Source organism: Panthera pardus, unplaced genomic scaffold, assembly GCF_024362965.1.
Source record: "Panthera pardus isolate Hobbes unplaced genomic scaffold, ASM2436296v1 HiC_scaffold_7, whole genome shotgun sequence".
NCBI lineage: Eukaryota > Metazoa > Chordata > Mammalia > Carnivora > Felidae > Panthera > Panthera pardus.
The window spans coordinates 27,682,721-27,705,454 of NW_026527002.1; positions in this window are offsets into that span (position 1 = coordinate 27,682,721).

Here is a 22,734-nt window from a genome sequence, read left to right on the forward strand (position 1 = left end):
ACCCTAGAGGAGAAAGCAGGAAAAAACCTCTCTGACCTCAGCCGTAGCAATCTCTTACTCGACACATCCCCAAAGGCAAGGGAATTAAAAGCAAAAATGAATTACTGGGACCTTATGAAGATAAAAACCTTCTGCACAGCAAAGGAAACAACCAACAAAACTAAAAGGCAACCAACGGAATGGGAAAAGATATTTGCAAATGACATATCAGACAAAGGGCTAGTATCCAAAATCTATAAAGAGCTCACCAAAGTCCACACCCGAAAAACAAATAACCCAGTGAAGAAATGGGCAGAAAACATGAATAGACACTTCTCTAAAGAAGACATCCGGATGGCCAACAGGCACATGAAAAGATGTTCAATGTCGCTCCTTATCAGGGAAATACAAATCAAAACCACACTCAGCTATCACCTCACGCCAGTCAGAGTGGCCAAAATGAACAAATCAGGAGACTATAGATGCTGGAGAGGATGTGGAGAAACGGGAACCCTCTTGCACTGTTGGTGGGAATGCAAATTGGTGCAGCTGCTCTGGAAAGCAGTGTGGAGGTTCCTCAAAAAATTAAAAATAGACCTACCCTAGGACCCAGCAATAGCACTGCTAGGAATTTACCCAAGGGATACAGGAGTACTGATGCATAAGGGCACCTGTACCCCAATGTTTATAGCAGCACTCTCAACAATAGCCAAATTATGGAAAGAACCTAAATGTCCATCAACTGATGAATGGATAAAGAAATTGTGGTTTATATACACAATGGAATACTACATGGCAATGAGAAAGAATGAAATATGGCCTTTCGTAGCAACGTGGATGGAACTGGAGAGTGTGATGCTAAGTGAAATAAGCCATACAGAGAAAGACAGATACCATATGTTTTCACTCTTATGTGGATCCTGAGAAACTTAACAGAAACCCATGGGGTAGGGGAAGGAAAAAAAAAAAAAAGAGGTTAGAGTGGGAGAGAGCCAAAACATAAGAGACTGTTAAAAACTGAGAACAAACTGAGGGTTGATGGGGGGGTGAGAGGGAGGGGAGGGTGGGTGATGGGTATTGAGGAGGGCACCTTTTGGGATGAGCACTGGGTGTCGTATGGAAACCAATTGGACAATAAATTTCACATTTGAAAAAAAATAAAATTAAAAATAAATAAATAAAATAAAATAAATTCCACATATGAGTGAAATCATATGGTATTTGTCTTTCTCTGCCTGATTTATTTTGCTTAGCATAATACACTCTACCTCTGTTGTTGCAAATGGCAAGATTCCATTCTTTTTCATGGCTGCATAATATTCCATGGTATGTGTGTTTGTGTGTGTGTGTGTGTGTGTGTGTGTGTGTGTGTGTGTGTAATGTATTCTTTATTCATCAGTTGGTGAACATTTAGGCTCTTCCCATAATTTGGCTATTGTTGATAATACTATAAAGATCAGGATGTATATCCCTTCAAATCAGTATTTTTGTGTCCTTTGGGTAAATACCTAATAGTTCAATTGCTGAATCTAAGGTAGTTCTGTTTTTAACTTTTTGAGGAACCTCCATACTGTTTTCCCAAGTGTCTGTACCAGTTTGCATTCCCACCAACAGGGAAAGAGGGTTTCCCTTTCTTGGCATCCTCGCCAACATCTGTTCTCTGTTATGTTGTTAATTTTAGCCATTCTGACAGGTGTGAGGTGGTATCTCATTGCAGTTTTAATTGGTATTTCCCTGATAATAAGGGATGTTGAGCATCTTTTCATGTGTCTGTTAGCCATCTGGATTTCTTTCTTTCTTTCTTTCTTTCTTTCTTTCTTTCTTTCTTTCTTTCTTTCTTTCTTTCCTTCTTTCTTTCTTTCTCTCTCTCTCTCTCTCTCTCTCTCTCTCTCTCTCTCTTTCTCTCTCTCTATTTCTTTTTTTCTTTTAATGTTTATTTTTTAGTTTATTTTTGAGAGAGAAAGAGAGAGAGAGAGAGAGGCAGGCAGAGTGTGAGTGAGGGAGGGACAGAGAGAGAGATAGACACGGAATCTGAAGTAGGCTTCAGGCTCTGAGCTGTCAACACAGCCCACACAGGGCTCAAAATCATGAGCCATGAGATCATGACCTGAGCCAAAGTCAGATGCTTAACTGACTGAGCTAACCAGGTGCCCCCATCTAGAAGTCTTCTTTGGAAAAATGTGTATTCATGTCTTATGCCCATTTCTTCATTGGGTTATTTGTTTTTTGGGTATTGAACTTGATAAGTTCTTTATAGATTTTGGATACTAACCCTTCATCTGATATATCATTTGCAAATATCTTCTCCCATTTTGAAGATTGCCTTTTGGTTTTGTTGACTGTTTGCTTTGCTATGCAGGCGCTTTTTGTCTCCAAGTCCCAATAGTTCATGTTTGCTTTTGTTTCCCTTGCCTCTGGAGACATATCTAGTAAGAATTTGCTATAGCTGATGTCAAAGATGTTGCTGCCTATGTCCTCCTCTAGGATTTTTATGGTTTCAAGTCTCACATTTAGGTCTTTCATCCATTTTGAATTTATTTTTGTATATGATATAAGAAAGTAGTTGACTTTCATTCTTTTGCATGTTGCTGTCCAGTTTTCTCAATGCCATTTGTTGAAGAGATTTTTCCATTGGATATTCTTTCCTTCTTTGTCAAAGATTAGTTGACCATATAGTTGTGGGCCCGTTTCTGGGTTTTCTATTCTATTTCATCAATTTATGTGTCTGTTTTTGTGCCAGTACCATACTGTCTTGATGACTACAGCTTTGTGATATAGCTTGAAGTCCAGTATCGTGATGTCTCCAACTTTGTCTTTTTTATTCAAGATCACTTTGGCTATTCGGGGTCTTTCGTGGTTCCATACAAATTTTAGGATTGTTTGTTCTACTTCTGTGAAAAATGCTGGTGGCATTTTGATAGAGTTTACATTAAATGTGAGGATTGGTTTGGGTAGTATAGACATTTTAACAGTATGTGTTCTTTAAATCCATGAGCATGGAATATTTTTCCATTTCTTTATGTCCTCTTCAATTTCTTTCATAAGCTTTCTATAGTTTTCAGAGTACAGATCTTTTACCTTTTGGGTTAGGTTTATTCCTGGGTACCTCATGGTTTTTGGTGCAACTGTAAATGGGATCAATTCTTTGATTTCCCTTTCTGCTGCTTTATAACTGGTGTACAGAAATGCAACAGATTTCTGTATGTTGATTTTATATCCTGTGACTTCACTGAATTCGTGTATCAGTTCTAACAATTTTTTGGTGGTGTTTTTTGGGTTTTCTACATAAAGCATCATGTTGTCTGTGAATTATGGAAGCTTGACTTCTTCCTTGCTGATTTGAATGCCTTTTATTTCTTTTTGTTGTCTGATTTAAGGCTAAGTCTTCCAGTACTACGTTAAATAACAGTGGTGAGATGGGGCGCCTGGGTGGCTCAGTTGGTTGAGCGGCCGACTTCAGCTCAGGTCATGATCTTGCGGTCCGTGAGGACTATGAGTTCGAGCCTCGCGTCGGGCTCTGTGCTGACAGCTCAGAGCCTGGAGCCTGTTTCAGATTCTGTGTCTCCCTCTCTCTGACCCTCCCCTGTTCATGCTCTGTCCCTCTCTGTCTCAAAAATAAATAAATGTTAAAAAAAAATAATAATAACAGTGGTGAGAGTAGATATCCTTGTCTTGTTCCTGACCTTAGAGGAAAAGCTCTCAGGTTTTCCTCATTGAGGATGAGGGTCTCTCATACATGGCCTTTATGATTTTGAGGGATGTTCCCTCTATCCCTATTTTGCTGAGGGTTTGTTGGGTTTTGTTGTTGTTGTTGTTGTTGTTGAGGGTTTTTTTAATCAAGAATGGATGCTGTACTTTGTCAAATGCTTTTTCTGCATCTGTTGAGAGGATCATATAGTTCTCATCCTTTCTTTTATTAATGTGGTGTGTCACATTGATTGATTTGCAAATATTGAACCACCATCACAGTCCAGGAAAAAATCCCACTTGATCATAGTGAATGATTCTTTTAATAAACTGCTGGATTCGATTTACTGGTATTTTGTCGATAATTTTTGCATCCATGTTCATCAGGAATATTGGCCTGTAGTTCTCTTTTTTTAGTGAGGTCTTTGGTTTTGGAATCAAGGTAATGCTGGCTTCATAGAATGAGTTTGGAAGTTTTCCTTCCATTTCTATTTTTTGGAGCAGCTTGAGACAAATATGTATTAACTTTTCTTTGAATGTTTGGTGGAAATCCCCTAGGAAGCCATCTGGCCTTGGACTTTTGTTTGTTGGGAGATTTTTTATTATTGATTCAATTTCTTATCTGGTTATTGGATCTGTTCAAATTTCCTACTTCTGGGGTGCCTGGGTGGCTCAGTTGGCTGAGCATCAGATTCTTGATTTTGGCTCAGGTCATGATGCCAGGGTCATGGGATTGGGCCCCTGCTGGGATCCACACTGAGTATGGAGTCTGCTCGGGATTCTCTCTCTCTCTCTTTCTCTCTCACTCTGCCCCTCTCCCCTGCCTGTGCTCTCTCTCTCTCTCTCTTTCTCTCTGTTTCTGTTTCTCTCTCTCTCACTCAAATAAATTTGGGAAAATGAAAAAAAATTGAAAAGAAAATTTCTACTTCTTCCTGTTTCAGTTTTTGTCATTTAAGGTTTCTAGGAATTTATCTATTTCTTCTAGATTGCCTAATTAGTTGGCATATAATTTTTCATAATATTCTCTTATAATTGTTTGTATTTCTGTGTTTTTTTGTTTTGATCTCTCCTGTCTCATTCGTGATTTTGTCTATTTGAGTCCTCATGTTTGCTATTAATTGTTTTATGTATTTGGGTGCTCTCAAGAGTTATGGTATTATTTCTAATATTTAGACATCTTCAGGTAAGTTTCATTCATATACAAAACAAAACCTTGAATAGAGATGAAGAAAGTAATGATTTTTGCTCACAATTTTTCAAAAGGTAATATATTTCTGTGTTATTTTAACAATGGAATGTGAAATAAAAACGTTTGCTTATTTTTTGTTAATTTGGCATTCTAAAAAATTATGAACTTTATTTGAACTTTCAACTTTTTAAAAATAACTTTGAATGCAATTAGCTAGTGTTAGTCTCTTCAGTATTTATTATATGTATACATATAATAAACATGCATACGGGAAACTATTTAGTTTGTATTCTGTAATGATTTTGTAGTCATATAAAATGGGTCAAGTTTTTGTCATAAGCAAATCTCTCTACCTGTCAAAGGTCAAGTAATCCCATGTGTGAAATCATGGTTAATAGCATATCACTCTAATAAAATTGTTAAAACATTAATGTGAAATAATAGTGCAATGTATTTATCACAATGCCTGGTACATAAAAAGCACTCAGCATCTTAGCAACTGAGTGTGTGTGTGTGTCTGTGTATGTGGTGTATGTATACAGGTGACAGTATACACACACACACACACACACACACACATACACACATATATAGTCATACAAACATATACAGATCCAAATATATATATATATATATATATATATATATATATATATATATATATATATACACACACACAAATATGACCATATAACTGTATAACAAGTATATATGTATGTATGTATAATAATAGCACATAATAGTGATATATACATATGCAAAAGTGAAAACTTAATTAGTGACAAGAAATATTCACATTCTTGTAAATTCCAATTAATCCATTGGAAAAAATTTTCCCTTTGAATTATTCACTTTGAAGAGAATCACCTTTAAATTTAGATCATTTTAAAAGATAGTAAAACAAAACAAACCCACAATCCCTGCACTGGCAGAATTTACAATCTAATAGGTAAGACTGATCACTTTAATCACAGTAATCCAGTGGCAGAAATGATAATATAGGACTAACTGGAATGCTTTGAGAGCATATAGAAAGGGACACCTAACAGCAGGGGAATAGGGATAAAGAAGAGATGCTTATTCCAGGGAATAATGCTTATTCTTACTCTCAAAAGATGAAGAGTTGTCAAAAGAAGAAAGAGAGTGGTTTAAGGAATAGCATTCCAGGATAAGAGGGGAAAAAATGCCATAACTTAGAAGTATGATGAATGAGCCAGGTGTGGGCCAGGACCTTGAATCAGCACACTGTAACTAGCACAATGGTTAAGAAAACGAGTTCTGTGAAATGGTGAAAATTTTAAGAAATTCTTGTGCCTGAGCCTAATCCCATAGATTTTGCTTCTGTGGACGGTGTGTGCACACACATATGTGTCCATGTGTGTGCATTTGTTTAAATTCCACAGTAAACATTGCTGCATACCCTAGTGAAGGACTCAGTTGAAGGTAAGTTCATCAGGGATATTGCCCCATAAATATCAGTTTGGGGGCAGCTGAGAGCTACAGATGAGTCTGGGGAAACTGAAAATGGAAGATTGCAGACTGTGATTAGTCTATCATGTAATGAATTAGAACTATATCCTATAGCACGGAGCCACTGAAAGCTTTTAAGGAAGATCATGGCATTGTCTGAATTTGATTTTAAACATATCACTGCGGTAGTAGAAAGCAAGATGAACTTGAATGAGTTAGACTCCTGGCAGAGGCCCAGTAAAGAGACTATTTCAGTATACAGACTAGGAGAAAAAGATTAAGATCCAATCTAGAGTAGTGAGAGTGGGGACAAGTGCGAGGGAAAAGTGAAATTGTCACGAATTGAAGATTGAATAGATATTAAGTACTTAAAAGCAGAAGAAATTGTAAAAATTAACTTGGATATTACATTTTTCTGGTAGTGAAATAATAATAAAACTAATGGTGTTGAGTTCCTGTTTAAGAAGTATCAAGTGGTGAAATAGTGTCTGAAACTGGCTTGCAAGAGATAATACATTTGTTAAAATAAATTTTTTAGTGCTAACACACTATCAAAGAGGTAACTTCTCTGAGGGAAGCTATGATAACGTGGTCTAGATATCTCACTTTCTGAAGATCTGGTTTAGAGGGATGGATATATGATGTAGTCATTGGACTCAAAAAATTAACGTTCAGACACTTTAGCAACCGCTTCATTGCAATCAATTCCTGGCTTGGAGAGGAGATAGTCTCATTTGTCAATTAAAGAAGGATTGATGTGTTTACAAGAGCCAAAATTGGCCTTCTGTTGTATAAATTAAGGAGCCTGACTTGTAAGGATTATGTTACCTTCACCTAATACAGAATGGAAAGGCACTAGAAATCAGGGACAACATTTTTTTTCTAGAATTCAAAGATACACTTTTTACCTCTCTCTCTCTCTGGATGAGTTTTACTCATCTTTAAGGCTGATGTCAGGTGCTACCTTTTTCAGGAAGCCTTCCTTAATCAGAATTTGTCTCTCGTTTGCATTAGGCACTCCTGATTTGTGTTTCTGTGCTACAGAGTGGATGTCACAGCAAATTACAGTGTTCTCTTTGCTCATGTATCTGCATTACTAAACCGTTGAGGGGGTAAGGAATGTCTTCACTAAATGAGTATGAGACTTCATATTCCTGCACAAAGTAGAATGACAATCTTGACCCAAAATGTTTAATAAGGATATCTCTGCTAAATTTAAAAAAAACCTACTGGAATAAATGTCCAAATGAGAACATTTTAATAGATTCCTATTTAAATAAGAGCACCTATAAATGTTTTTTTTTCCCTTAAGTCACTGAATGGGTAGTGTGGTTATTTGCTAATGTTCATCTCAATATTTCCATCACACCCCAAGCCTCAAGCATTTTACTTTAGAACTCTAAATTCCTAACATATAATTTCCCACCTACAGTACCCTGATCCCCAATTTTTGAGCTACTTCCTCTATTTTTATGGATACAGATCAATTTAGGTAGAAACATTTTGGCCCCTTCAAAAAACGACCACCACTTCATCAATGACAGATAATAGATTCCTTAAATCATGGATTAAACTTTACTGATGCACAATCCCTCCTCAAATTTTCTCTTACCTGTGGCCTATGCTGCTCTTTTCTCTTTTCTAGACCAGCCCCTCTTCCTCACTCACCTTTGCAAGCTTCTGTTTCTCAGCAAATCCCATAAATATCAGTGTACCTCAAATTTTATTCTACTCTCTCTTATTTCACTCTACCTGTTTTTACAGGGTAGTCTCAGCAATTTCCAAGACCTCACTGATTTCCTATATCAATGACTCACATATTTATGTGCATGGTTTATTCAACCACCTGTTGTTCATATCCTCTTGTAGGACCAGAAGCTTAAGATATCAAAAACTAAGCTCATCTTTAACCATTCTTTCTCATCTTTTCACTGTGTCAGTGAGTCGTATCAAACATCCAGATACACAAGCCATATTTCATTTCTTCTTTCTCATCCCCACATTCATCCATCTCCTAAGTAAATAAAGCATCCACTTGTTTACATCTCTCCATTCTCACCATCCAGGACACTATTATGTCATCCTCAGATCATTGTTTATAATTGCCTCTGCCTGCTTAGTCTCACTCTTCTTTTGTCCTTCTCAAGCATATTCTTTTCACCAAAGCCATGTTGATAATTCTAAAAGGCAAACCTAACACTGCCACTTGCCTGCTTTCAACACCCTATTGTCTCTCTATTGCCATGCAATAAAGCCCAAATTCCTTAACAAGATTTAAAGATCCTGTAAAATAAAATACTTGATGTCTTCAATTTCATATTCTACAATTTTCTACCTAACCCTTCATAATCCAGTCTTACTGAAACTTTAAAGGCATCTGAAAGCACCATGTTTGGTTTTCTTTCCAGACCTTCAAACCTATTGGTTCCATTGATACATCTAATCTCAGATGATATGCAGAAGTGTGATTCTAGTGACATGTAGGAAACTATTTATTGGACTTCTAGTATAGTCTATTTGAAGATAAATCTCAATATGAAATCAACATACATCCTGGATTTTTTTAATGTTTATTTCTGAGAGAGAGAGAAAGAGAAAGAGAGAGCAAGCAGGGGAGGGGCAGAGAAAAACAGAGACAGAATCTAAAGTAGGCTCCAGGCTCTGAGATGTCAGCACAGAGCTTAATGCTCAGGAGCCATGAAAGATCATGACCTGAGCTGAAGTCAGACATTTAACTGACTGAAGCACCCAGGTGCCCCACACATTCTGTTTATTTTAAAAAAAAATTGAGAGAGAGAGAGAGATAGAGAGAGAGCACATGAGCAGGAGAGAGCGGCAGAGGGACAGAGAGAAAGAATCTAAAGCAGATTCCATGCTTAGCATGGAGCCTGACATGGGAATCCATCCCACAACCCTGGGATCATGACCTGAGATGAAACCAAGAGTTCAACGTGCAACTGACTGAGCCACTCAGGCATTCAGCACAAATTCTGTTTAAATAATTTACCTCTCATCTTGTCCCATGCAACTACTCATTCTTTATACCTCAAATTAGGTGTTACTTTATCTCATAATCGATGTGCAGTAAATTAGATATTACCATGATAATCCCTGTAGCACTTTTTAATTTGTGGCATTATCTTATATTCCTTTAAAACTACAGGCTCCCCTGACAGCCAGTAATCTCAGTGAAGATGCAATGATGATGATGACCTTTATTACTGTATCCTCACTACTTATATGTCTGGCACATGTAGAAGTTCAAGGCGTTTTTGTTGTTTTTGCTGTTGAAGGATTGAGAATTAAAGTTAGGGGGAAAGCTTTTTTCCATTTTCTTTGGCCACAGAGGGTTCTTTTTTTTTTTTTTTTTTAATTTTTTTTTTTTAACGTTTATTTATTTTCGAGACAGAGAGAGGACAGAGTATGAACGGGGGAGGGTCAGAGAGAGGGAGACACAGAATCGGAAGCAGGCTCCAGGCTCTGAGCTGTCAGCACAGAGCCCAACGCGGGGCTTGAACTCACGGACAGCGAGATCATGACCTGAGCCGAAGTCGGCCGCTTAACCGACTGAGCCACCCAGGCGCCCCTGGCCACAGAGGGTTCTAATGACATGAATCAAAGTAACCACTGGTAGTATATACCAAATCAACCCACCAGCTTTATATTATAATTAGGGAAATTCCTCCAAACCTGGCAACAGGTTGTCCTGGAATTAATGGTTGGTATTTTGTTTTATTTTCTTCTGTGATTCATGGACAGTTTTAAAGGAAGCTGGAAGAAGATATACCTCAAGGAAAGATTACTAAGTGTTATTTTAGTCCAGAAGCCTTCTATCCATTGATGTGTGGGCTTGTGTTTGGGCAATTAACACATTCCTCTCATACTTTGAGTAGAAGTGTGCTGTCACTTTTGCACTAATATATAGGAGCCTCTCTAGTTGCTTGAAAAGTGCTGGAGAAGAGACCTGACAGCTGCACAGGAAAATTACATGTTTATCATTGTGAGGACAGTATTAGCAACCATTCGAGTCAGGGTCACTGAAGTGGGAAAAAAATCATAGCAAGAATTAGGGCTATATAAAATGGAATGAATAAAGGGTGTAGCCTGGAAATATTTGATGCCCAGTGAGCTAATGATATTGCTAATCTCATTATCAGTTGATAGAACTATTTTTCAGTAAGATTCGAAAAAATACACGAGACTATCAATTTAATGTTCATTAAGAGAACAGACCTATAGCTAAATCATTAACAAGATTTAATTTGGGGAAAGTGATCAGATGCAATATCAGTGAACCCAAGACATGTTAAAATCCAGGTCTTCTATAATTGTTTTTATATTTAAAAAATCTTCTGATATCTTTAAGGATATAATGAAAAGCACTTCAGCTGATTCTGGGATGCAGGAATTTTTCTCATTAACAAAAAAAGGCGGCGGGGGTGGGGGGTGCCTGGGTGACTCAGTTGGTTAAGCATCTGACTTCAGCTCAGGTCATGATCTCACGGTTCATGGTTTCGAGCCTCACATTGGGCTCTGTGTTGACAGCTCAGAGTCTGGAGCCTGCTTCAAATTCTGTGTCTCCCTTTCTCTCTGCCCCTCCCCTGCTCTTGCTCTATGTGTGTCTCTCTCTCGTAAATAAATAAACATTAAAAGAAAATTTTAAAAAGGAGATGTCAATGGTCAGATTTTGTAACAAGCCCCCTGTTCTAAATAGTTCCAGATATATAAATCAAGTCTGGATATCGTGGGGTTTTCATTTGGAAAGTAGATAAAAGAAGAGAAATATAGTATCTCTGTCTTAATAATTCTCAAGCCAAATTTTTCTTGTTTGTTTGTTTTTTAAATGATAAAATGATGATTTTGGAAAGATAAAAAAGAGAAAAAGAGTTTGACATTCCAATAAGAAATGTACTGAAAGTAGGAAGAAGGCATTCTTAAAAATCACATGAGTCTCTTCTAATGTATTTCTTTCTACCAAGCCCTTTAGAATGCTCTATAATTGCCTGATTATTTTTCAAGTTAAAGAAATTATATTGATGGCAAGCTGTTATACAGGACAGAGCTTTTTTTTCGAGCTTGTACCAGGCACTGTGTTGATTCTTAGAAGTGCGGAAGTGAACTAAATAAGTAAGTCCATATTCTCATGGAGCTTACAGTATGGTAGAAGATGGATATAAACAATCATATAAAAATAAATGTATAATGATTTAAATTGTGATAACGGCTAGGAATTAAAATGCTGAACACTATGAATGCAGCTAACTAGAGAACTGATTTCATCTGGGAAGGTCCGTTTAGGATCTGAAAAATGACAAGGCCTGACCCAGTAGCATTCCATTCCCCTAGGGGAAAGGCTGTGAGTTCTTAGGGACCATTGTCAATCCAAGGAAATAAAAGGCAGCCATTGTGGCTGGAATGCAGAGAGAGATGGAAAGGAAGATGTAAGATGAAGAGGCAGGGGTTGCTGGGAGCCAGATCATGCAGAGATTTATGGTCGTTTTATGGGTCAGGTCTTTATCTTAATAATGATGGGAAGCCTTGAAGTACTTAATACTAAAGTAGCACAGTAAGCATATTATGGACACGTAGGGTAGAGTGTGTAAAATTATTTCCAAAAATATTAAGCAATATTCAGAAAAATTCTTCCATTCTTGAATTGTATTGTTTACTTCTCAAATATTTTAATCCAGACGAACCCTAGAGAAACTAGACACAGCATGTGGGAAAAATCCTTCATGTAAACATTTATTGAACAAATATGTTAACAAATATAGATTCAGGACTTTCCAATGATCCTGGGTCCATAAAAAACACAGGCACTTAGGATCAAAGGGTGAGCAAAACAGACAAATCTACTGCTTTCCTAGAGCTCACAGTCTGAAAGAAAAGAAGGGAAAAGGTTCTGTAAACTCTTGAACTCGTGGTAACAAGTTTGTACGACCAAAGTAACTGACAAGCTGGACAGTCCTATCTGGCGAGAGTAGGTAACCTAGATGTGGGATCTGTACTTCCTTAATCGTACTTCTTTTCAAAATTCAGCTTAACCACATTGCCCTTTGATTCAGGCATTTGTCAACCATTCTGTTGGGGGTTAGCAATTTTTAGACCATGCTGTATTAGCATGTTGATCAGAAAAGTAATGAAACACATCATCTTCATCTTAAAACTTGATGCCAGGGGCTCAGTTGATGGCTCAGTCCGTTAAGCCTCTGCCTTTTGGTTTGGGCGCAGGTCATGATCTCAGTTAGGGGGTTCGAGCCCTACACCAGTCTCTATGCTGACAGCATGGAACCTGCTTCGAATTCTCTCTCTCCCTCTCTCTCTGCCCCTCCCCGACTCATACTGTCTCTCTCAAAATAAATAAATAAACTTAAAAAAACCCTCAATGCCAGTATAGTCAGGTATTTCTCCAATCTAAGCAGTTCTGTCTTATCTTGGTGTGGGTACTGGAGATTAGAACAGAAATATCACTCCATGCTTTCCCACAATGCAGTCTGAATTTTGAGCCAATTTTATTTATGCTAAAGCAAAATGACAGACAACCTTTAAGAGTATAATCAATCCCTTTTTATATTGAAACAGTGACAAAAACTTGAAGATATACATATAAAAGCTCAACTTTTTTTAAAAAAAGAGAAAAGAAAAGTCTGGATACTCAAGCCACCATGACTACCATAGAGTAACTTTACATGTAGAGGTAAAAGGTGTTTTTATTTTAAATAGTAATAATTTTGGAGATTCAGACTTATGAATTCAATCTTATGCAATTGTGGTTGCATAATTTTATGCTTGTGGCCACAGATCACACTGACTGATGGTTATATTTCATAATACAAATAGTGAATTTTCTACTAATAACAAGCATAGCATTTATAATTTGTCAAGTGCTTATTATGCATTAGAAACTTTGGATATTATTTTTAGTCTTTTATTATTTTGTCTATCTTAACAAAATAGACATCACGATAGTTTTTTTTTGTTGTTGTTGTTGAAGTAATCCCAGAAATACAAGACATGGGGCTGGAATTTGCACACTGGACCTCAAAATTTTCAAAATTGTGTTTTTGTATTTTCAAAAGGAGACTGAGTCTAAGTGAAGATGGTGTTGTTGAAATGGAAGCAGACATTTCATGCAATGGTTTTCACCTCATGTACGGCTGCCTTCCACATGGGCTCTTTAGAATGCTTAGTCAGCCTGTGTGATAGATTGCAAAAATGGCCCAAATTCTGCATCTCCCCTTATATCCATACCCTTTTCCACAGTGTTTGTTTTGTTTTGTTGTGTTTTGTTTTGTTTTTGTAGTGCCTTCTCACTGTGGGCAACGTAGCATACCTTGCTCCTTGACACTCAATCAAAAGTCTGACACAAGCTGAGACTTATAACAGGCTTGCTCTTGGGGCTTGCTTTCTCCTGTGCTTCTGTTCTCACCACGAGAACAGCTCCAGCTAGTGTGCTGGAGGATGGAAGACACCCAGAGCAGGCTGAGTCACCACAGTTACTGCAGCTGACAGCCAGCCAATCCCCAGATATGTCGATGAACACTGTCAAGATCAGCAAAGCTGCCTGGTCGACCACCAACAGACCAAAGATATGTGAGCAATAAATTCAGTGTCCTGTGTCGCTGAGGTTTTGTGGTCATCTTTAATGCAGCATTATTGTGGCAATCAATAGCTAAAACATCTGAAGTCAACATAGGTGCAAGGAGGGTGGTATCTTTAGAAATCATCAACATCATCATTTCTAGCTTTGGCTTTTCACGCACATGATTGTCTTAAATGTGTGTCTCCCAGAATCACAGCTTATATCCCCTGCACAAATCCCTCTGATTTCTAGACTTGGATATTGAACCACCAAAAATCTGCATCTGGATGTCTTAGTGGACAACTCTGACTTAACATGTTTCAATCAAAATTCTTCCCTTTCCCTGACTCCCTGCAAAACCACTTTCCTCAGTTTTATACGTTTCAGTAAATGGGACTATCATTGATCTATTTAGTCAGGACAATACTAGTCGCCTTTGACTCCATTTGTCCACAATCTGTGTCCAAAACATCAGTAAGTTCTGTCTTTCAGATTAGATACTAAATTCAACACACCTCTATGCTGTCTTCTCTCACCTAAATGACTGCAATAGCATCTGAACTGGTATCTCGGCCTCTGCTCTAGCCTTGATACAATTAATTATCCTCACCACAAATAGATCAATCTTCTTTAAACTGTAAATTGGATCCCATTACTTTATGCTCAAAGCCCTTCATACTCAAAATTCAATGTCCTTAGTGTGGGTTATGCGACATTGCATGTTGTCTTCCCCAATCCCCATCTGTTTTCTTATCTCTACTTTCACATCACTTAACTCCCCTGCTTGCTTATTAGGTGCTAGGAGTCTGGCACTCTTGCTATACGTCAAGGGTATGCGTATCAAGCTTGTTCCCACTTCAGAGCATTTGCATTGCATTTCCTCTTCCTAGAATGAATTTCACTCAGGTATTTGCCTGACACACTCACTTACTTCAATTAAATCTCTGCTCTAATGCCTCTACTACAGAGAAGCATCCTCTGCTGACCTTAATTAAAATAGCAACCCCTACCACATACATACATATATGTGTACATGTATATGCATATATATTTTTTCTTCTTAAACTTCATACTCCGTATCTCACTAGAATGTAAGCATCATGAAGTCAGAGATTTTGTCTTGCTCATGGCTGTAACTCCCAGCCCCAAAATAGTGCACCTTTCAATACAGTTAATAAATAATAACTGAATGAAAGAATGAATGAATGAATGTGTAAATATTATAGAAATAGCCCCAGTAGCTGCTACTCCCCTCTCCATAACAGATGCTAATGTTCATAAAGGCTCTGTATTTTGGTTAATTGTGATGGACTAGTCTAGCTCTTTTCTACCATAACAGAACCAATCCAAGGAATAAATCAAAAATAAAAATAAGATAAACAATTAACTCTAATGGCATCCAGGTTAACTGGATTCATGTTAGGGGCATTGGAGATTAGAGTACACTGTTACAGGGCATGAACCTACCTACATACAATAGGAGTTGCAGATTCAAAGCTGTGGTTCTGCAATGTTTGAGGTTTCCATGGGAACAACACAATTTCGTGTTCTGTTTAGAAGCTTAAAATATGTGGTGGCAAGCAAGCGCTGCTGTTAACATACCACGTGAGGGTGATTCAAAAGATGAAAGCCTATAAAAATTAATGGTCAGAGAAAAATGTGGACTAGTAAATAAACAACCACATTATTAAAAACAGAGGAAATATAATTGGCCACATATGGTCACATTATAACAAGGCAAGACTCATTGTACTCTTTAAGCCTCTTACATATTTACATCCATACCTTGATGACTCAACAGAGGGAGCAACTGATATGTCAACACCCTTACAGAAATGAAATCTTTCTTTTATTAATACTTTCCATGGCATCTAATTAGCTATTAAGAAAATGGCTTAACAGTGAGAACAGGTACCTAAAATAAAACCATCCTAATGAATTACCATCATCACATTTACTTAAAAGTAGAACAGGCTTTGGAAATAATAGACTCTAGGCTAGAGAGGTTTAGAAGCCAGGTAACAATTTAGATGAAATAAAATCGCTGTGCATTTGAATTTCACTTAATTGCATCATCTTCTCAGAATTTTGAAAACAGAAAGAAACAAAGCTTAGTCTCTTTAGAGGCCGTTGTGCGATTTGAAAAAGAAAATGTTAATATATACAGCTACAAGAGATCTTTGTAAAAATTTTGCTTTCTGTAAGTTACCACAATTTTGAAGACTTCTGGTAAGGCTCAGAAATGATTCCGAGAACCATAAAAATGCTGTTAAAATTCTCCTTGGCCAAAATGTTTACTGGCCCACAAAAGTTTTACAGTCTTTTCTCAGACTCATCAATATTTCAGAAACAAAATATCACTGATAGTGCAAGATGAAAAGATCTTTTCAAAAATTTTCTTGATGTCTGACTTATTGAAAAATAGATTTTCCTGCCTTCTTTGGGTAAGTTGTGGTACGTCTAGACAACGGAATATTATTCAGCCCACATGAACAAAAACAAATGAGCCATCAAGGCATTCGAAGACATGGAAGAAACTTCAATGCATATTAGCAAGCGAAAGAAGCCAATCTGAAAAGACTAAATACTGTATGATTCCAACTATTTGACATTTTGGAAAAGGCAAAACTATGGACAGTAGAAGATCAGTGGTTGTCAGGGGCTGGAGGGAGGGATGAAGAGGCAGAAAAGAGAGGATTTTTAGGACAATGAAAATACTCTCTGATACCATAGTGATAGATACATGCCATTATACATTTGTCCAAACCCATGGAATGTAAAACACCAAGAGTGAACCCTAACATAAACCACAGACTTTGAGTGACAATGATGCATTAGTGTAAGTTTATCAACTGTGACAAAACTACCTCTCTTGTGGGGGATGTTGATAATGGGGGAGGCTATGCATTGGTGGGGACAGGGAGTATGTGGAAAATCTTTGTACCTTTCCCTCAATTTTGCCATGAACGTAAAACTTTTCTTTAAAAAGTCTAAAGTAAAAAAAAATGTATTCATCTTGTGCAGCACTGTCTCCCCAGTGCCTAACAGAAGGCTTGACAAATAGTGTTTAATAAATTGCTATTAAATGAATTAATGACTAATTTGTTAGATGGACTTGGTTTAAATCCAAACTCAACCACTTTCTGGATGGAGAAATATGAACAAATTATTCCTATAAACCTCAGTTTCCTCATTGAAAATCAGGATATAATAAAATCTAATTCACTGAATTTTTGTGAAGAGCAAGTCATGTACTATGTATGATGTGCTTTGTTAACTATAAGGTGATTCAGAAATATTAGAAACCATTATTATCATGTGTAAGGATCAAAGCATGTAAGATTCCCCCAGAGTGAAACCCAGTTATAATATGTCTACCCTGCACCATATAAACTCCCCAAACATTTCCTAGCCTTTATCTCTCAATATTGCCAGATTGGCAGAGGAAATTTATTTCCAACAAGCTAAATGTGTTCTGAAATCCAGAAGGGCTCGGCATGGACCATAAGATGACAAACTATAGACTTTATGGATGTCTGTGAACATACTAGAGAATAAGTAAATGTGTGCATCCTATACCTGTTCAACCCAGCATTAAATTATACCATCCCACTTTGGGACCTTTCTATGAATCTAAATTCACTTTACAGATTATAGCTCCTTAATTTATGCCTCAAGATATACCATATACTTCTGTTGTCTCCTCTGCCCTGCAAATATGGATGCCATGCTCTATCCACATGAAGTACTAGTGGATGAAGAAGGGTATACAGTATGGACCATTTGGGATTATTTGTTGTAAGTCATATAAGTATTTGGTGCATTGGAAAAGCTATGGCCCTAAAAAAGTAAACATGGGTGTCCATTTCCCATATATATGCTATTTAAAGTATGTAAAAGAATCTTCCAGGTTCAAGTGAGTCTGGCTTTCAGCTAAACGTTGTGCCTGGCCCAGATGCCCAGAATGAGAGATATATTGCTGGAGGAGGTGTGATATTGGATCTCCACAAAAGATATATGTTAAAGATGGCATGATATTGCATCTCAACTGCTTTGAAGGTATGATCTATATAAAACTATGAGGTACCTCCCTAGGAGGAAGTCTGTATAATAAAATCCACATCCCATCTTAAAAGATAGCATCAGACCCCCTTCACCCACTTTGTCCATCCTCTACCCCCCTCCCTCTGGTGCTCATCAGTTTGGCTTCTGTGTTTATATGTCTGATTTTGCTTTTGTTTGCTTGTTTATTCATTTGCTTTGTTTTTTAAATTCTACATATGAATGAAGTCACATGGTATTTGAGATATAGGCCTCTTGTTATGGTAAGAATTAAGTCACAGGAATAAAAAGCATAGCACAGAGAATATAGTCAGTGATATTGTAATATTGTGTGTAACTATACTTAAATTAAAAAATTAAAATAAAATAAAGAATTAGAAACCGGTATGAATGGGAATCCATGGGCCTACATCATAACGATTGGATTAAAGTGATTGTAGTGAGTTGAAAACTTTGTAACTTAATTTTAAAAACATGATTTTTAAATGATACTCATGAAAGGAAGAGCCATAAACCCCTATTTTAGGACATGAAGTGGCTGTTACAACACCTTACTTTAAAGATTGATAAGTAGGGGTGAAAAAAAAAGTTTCTACCTTCCATTCATGTAGGCATTCTGGGGTGGCCAAATAGTCTCAGTTAATCAGAAAATCTCTTCTTTCTAAAAACAAAAGGAAGAAAGAAAAGAAAAGAAAAGAAAAGGCCAATTCATGGAAGGAATGGTAAAGCCAGAAAACCATCATTCTGTAACCCCTAAAGAAATGAGCATATGCAAGATTTATCAACTGGTCTAAAAAAAATCAGGAGGTAAGGTTAAAGAAGACCCAGACATCTGTTTAGTTCCACTATAGCTACCCCATGGATTGCTTTCTAGACTCTAGACTCAAGGGGAAAGTAGAACAGTGAAATGGAGGGATCAGACTGTCATCATTCTCATCCTGAGATCAATCTTATTATCACTAATGATAATAATCATTATCAATCAGATGTTAAAGCAGTTCGAGATATAATGTAATATGCAAACTGCAACAACTAGGAAATATGCTAGTTGAAGTTGTTGAGTTTGAATCCATCAAGATTTAGGCCTAAGCTTACATTTCCCCGTCCATAGAAAATGTAGGGATGGAAGATTAAGCTGAGCACAAGGAAGCAACTAAATTTGTCCTGTGCGGTAGCCTCTAGCCAATGTGGTAGCTACTTAAATTCTAATTTAAATGAAATTTAAAATAAAAAACAAATTACAAATTCAATTGCTTAGTCATGCTAGCTATATTTCAAGAGCTCAAGAGCCACATGTTCTTTGTCTATCTTATTGTTTAGCATACATATGGAAAATTTCCATCGTGGTGGAAAATTTTATTGGACAGTTCTGAAAAAGCTAAATGAGAAGTTAAGACCTTCCATAGCTGGATCTATTCAATAAATCAGTTTCCTGAGGCTGAGAGAGGTGAGGAAACTGCAGAAGAAAAGTTTGAAGCTCCCGAGGCTGGTTCATGAGGTCTAAAGAAAGAAATCATCTCCATAACATCAAAGTGCAAGGCGAAGCAGCACCTACTGACATAGAGGCTGCAAGTTATTCAGAAGATCTAGCTAAGAGAATTAATTAAGGGAGTTACACTAAACAACAGATTCTCAGTGGAAATGAAACAGACTTCTACTGGAAGAAAATGCCATCTAGGACTCTCACAACTGGAAAGAAGAAGTCAGTGCTTGGCTTCAAAGCTTCAAAGGACAGGCTGACTTTCTTTTCAGGGGCTAATGCAACTGATGACTTTAAGTCAAAGCCTCTGCTCATTTACCATTCTGAAAAATCCTAAAGCTCTTAAGAATTATGCTAAATCTACTCTGCCTGTGCTTTATAGATGGAACAACAAAGCCTACATGACAGCGTATCTGTTTACAACATGGTTTATTGAATACTTTAAGCCCACTGTTGAGACCTACTGCTCAGGAAAAATATTCCTTTCAAAATATGACTGCTCTTTGACAATGCAACTGGTCATCCAAGAGCCCCTGATAGAAATGTACAATGAGATTAATGTTGTTTTTTATGCCTACTAACAAAACATTCTGTAGCCCATGGAGCAAGGAGTAATTCCAACTTTCAAATCTTATTACTTAATAAATACATTTTGTAAGATATAGTTGCCATATCTAATAATTCCTCTGATGGATATAGGCAAGGCAAATTGAAAATTTTCTGGAAAGGATTCACCATTCTAGATGCCATTAAGAACATCTATGATTCATTGAAAAAGGTCAAAATATCCACATTAACAGGAGTTTGAAAAGACTTGATTACAACCCTTGTGTCTGGCTTTGAGAAGTTCAAGGCTTCAGTGGAGGAAGTAACTGTGGGTATGGTAGAAACAGCAAGACAACTAGAATTGGAAGTGGAGCCTGAAGATGTAACTGAATTGCCGCAATCTCATGTTAAAACTTTAACAGATGAGTTTTTTTTTAACAGATGAGCAAAGAAATTAGCTTCTTGAGATGGAAACTACATCTGGTAAAGATGCTCTGAAGATTGTTAAAATGACAATAAAGGACTTAGAATATTGCATAAATTCAGTTGATTAAGCAGTGGCAGGTTTTGAGAGGATTGAGTCCAAGTTTCAGAGAAGTTCAACTGTGGTTAAAAATCTATCAAACACCATCACATGCTACAGAGAAATGGTTTGTGAAAGGAAGAGTCAATTGATGCAGCAAACTTTATTGTAGTCTTATTTTAAGAAATTGCCACAGACACCCCAACCTTCAGCAACCATGATCAGTCAGCAGCCAACACCATCAAGGCAAGACCTTCCATTAGCAAACAGATTATGACTCACTGAAAGCTCAGATGATGGACAGCACTTTTTAGCAATGAAGTATTGTAACTAAGTAATTAGGTATGTATATTGTTTTTGCACACTTGATAGACTACGGTATATCTAACCATAACTTTTATATGCGCTAGGAAACCCAAAAATAATCATTTGCATTGCTTCATTGCAATATTTGCTTTATTGAAGTGGTCTGGAACTGAACATGCGATATCTCCGAGCTGTGCCTATATAGTTTTTAACATCTTAGTTTCATGTCTTTTGGCAGTTTGGAAAAATATCTCAGACATTATCCCTTCAGATATGGATTCTCTGTGATTCTCTGGAGGTACTTTGTACCTCCAAGTGTACCTATATCAAATCTTTTTATGTGTTCCACATGTCTGTTAAGCTCTTTTCTGTACTTTCCATTAGTTACTAATTCTCTTTATCTGTGCCTATCACCTATTAAACTCATCCGCTGAGGGGTTAATTTCAATTATTGGGCTTTCTTAATTCTATAATTTCTATTTATTTATTTTGTTTATAGAATCTAATTCTTTGTCAAAATTCTCCATCTTGTCATTAATTGCCTGAATCATAGTTAGAAAAAAAAAAAAACACCTCTATGTTAGAAAACTCCATTTACCATATATCCTGTGAGTTTTCTTATTATCTGATTTGTACCTTATATTTTTGTCAGGTTGAATCTTCCAATATTACTGTTTTAAAAACTGACTCCTAGGGGTGCCTGGGTGGCTCAGTAGGATGAGCCTCTGACTCTCGGTTTCAGCTCAGGTCATGATCTCACAGTTTGTGAGTTCGAGCCCCACGCAGGGCTCTGTGCTGATGTCACAGAGTCTGCTTGGGATTATCTCTATCCCTCTCTCTCTGTTGCTTACTCATTCTGTCTCTCTCTCTCAAAATAAGTAAGCAAAAACTTAAAAAAAAACTGAATCCTAAATTTTATGTATAAAATTGGTGGTCCAGAACTGGCTGAACACATTTGAATATATATTTTAGAATATTTTACTTGCGATATGCCATTACATTGAACTCCAATTTTAGAGGAAATCATGGAAAGCCAAAAATATGTATTATATTCATTGTTAATACAAGGAATGATAAAATTAAATATATCTGTAAGTTCACATATACTAGGTCATAATAATACCACTTTAATGTTTACAAAAAACTTTTATATGTACAGTTTATTTATTTTTTGAATAATTTTAGTAAAACATAATAATTTACATTCTAAAAACAAGAAAATGGAGTCCCAGAAAGAGTAAACAAATCTTCCAACATCATACACTTGCCTAATAAGGAGCATGACCAGTATTCCAATTCGGTTTTCTAGGTCCAACTCCTGGTTCTTTCTATTGTATGACATTTACCATTGCCTTTCTTATTTTAGAATAGATAAAATGAAGAAGAACACTAAAGTTGTCCTCCTTCTTTGGTTTGTATTCATTGGATTGATTTTGGTTTGAAATTCTCCTTCAAGATCAAAAGCATGCAAATATCATACTGAAGGAAGCAACAAGTGCTTTCTGCCTCATATCCTTTTCTAGGATTATTATGGATTATTGTAATTAACATATGAATTTAACTGAACTTATGATCTTCACTGTAGGAAAATAGTTGGTGGTTCATTATACATAAGGGACATTCTTACCAGAAGAGTCTAGAATTCAAATGGCTTTAGAGAAGACCATATAATGTGTTTAACAGACTCCATATTATCCCCTGGCATATACTTTCTTCCTGTTTCTTTGCTGAGTTTCTTCTGTGTATATCCTTCCATCATTGTCTTTCAGCAAATTTCTTTAGCCTAAAACATTCTCTCTTCTATAAAGACTTTAAAAAAGTCAGCTATTATTTTTGCCCAGCGACTATCTAATCCACCTTCTACCAATAATAACATCTGATTTTCCTTTGGGCAACCATTTGTTCTCACC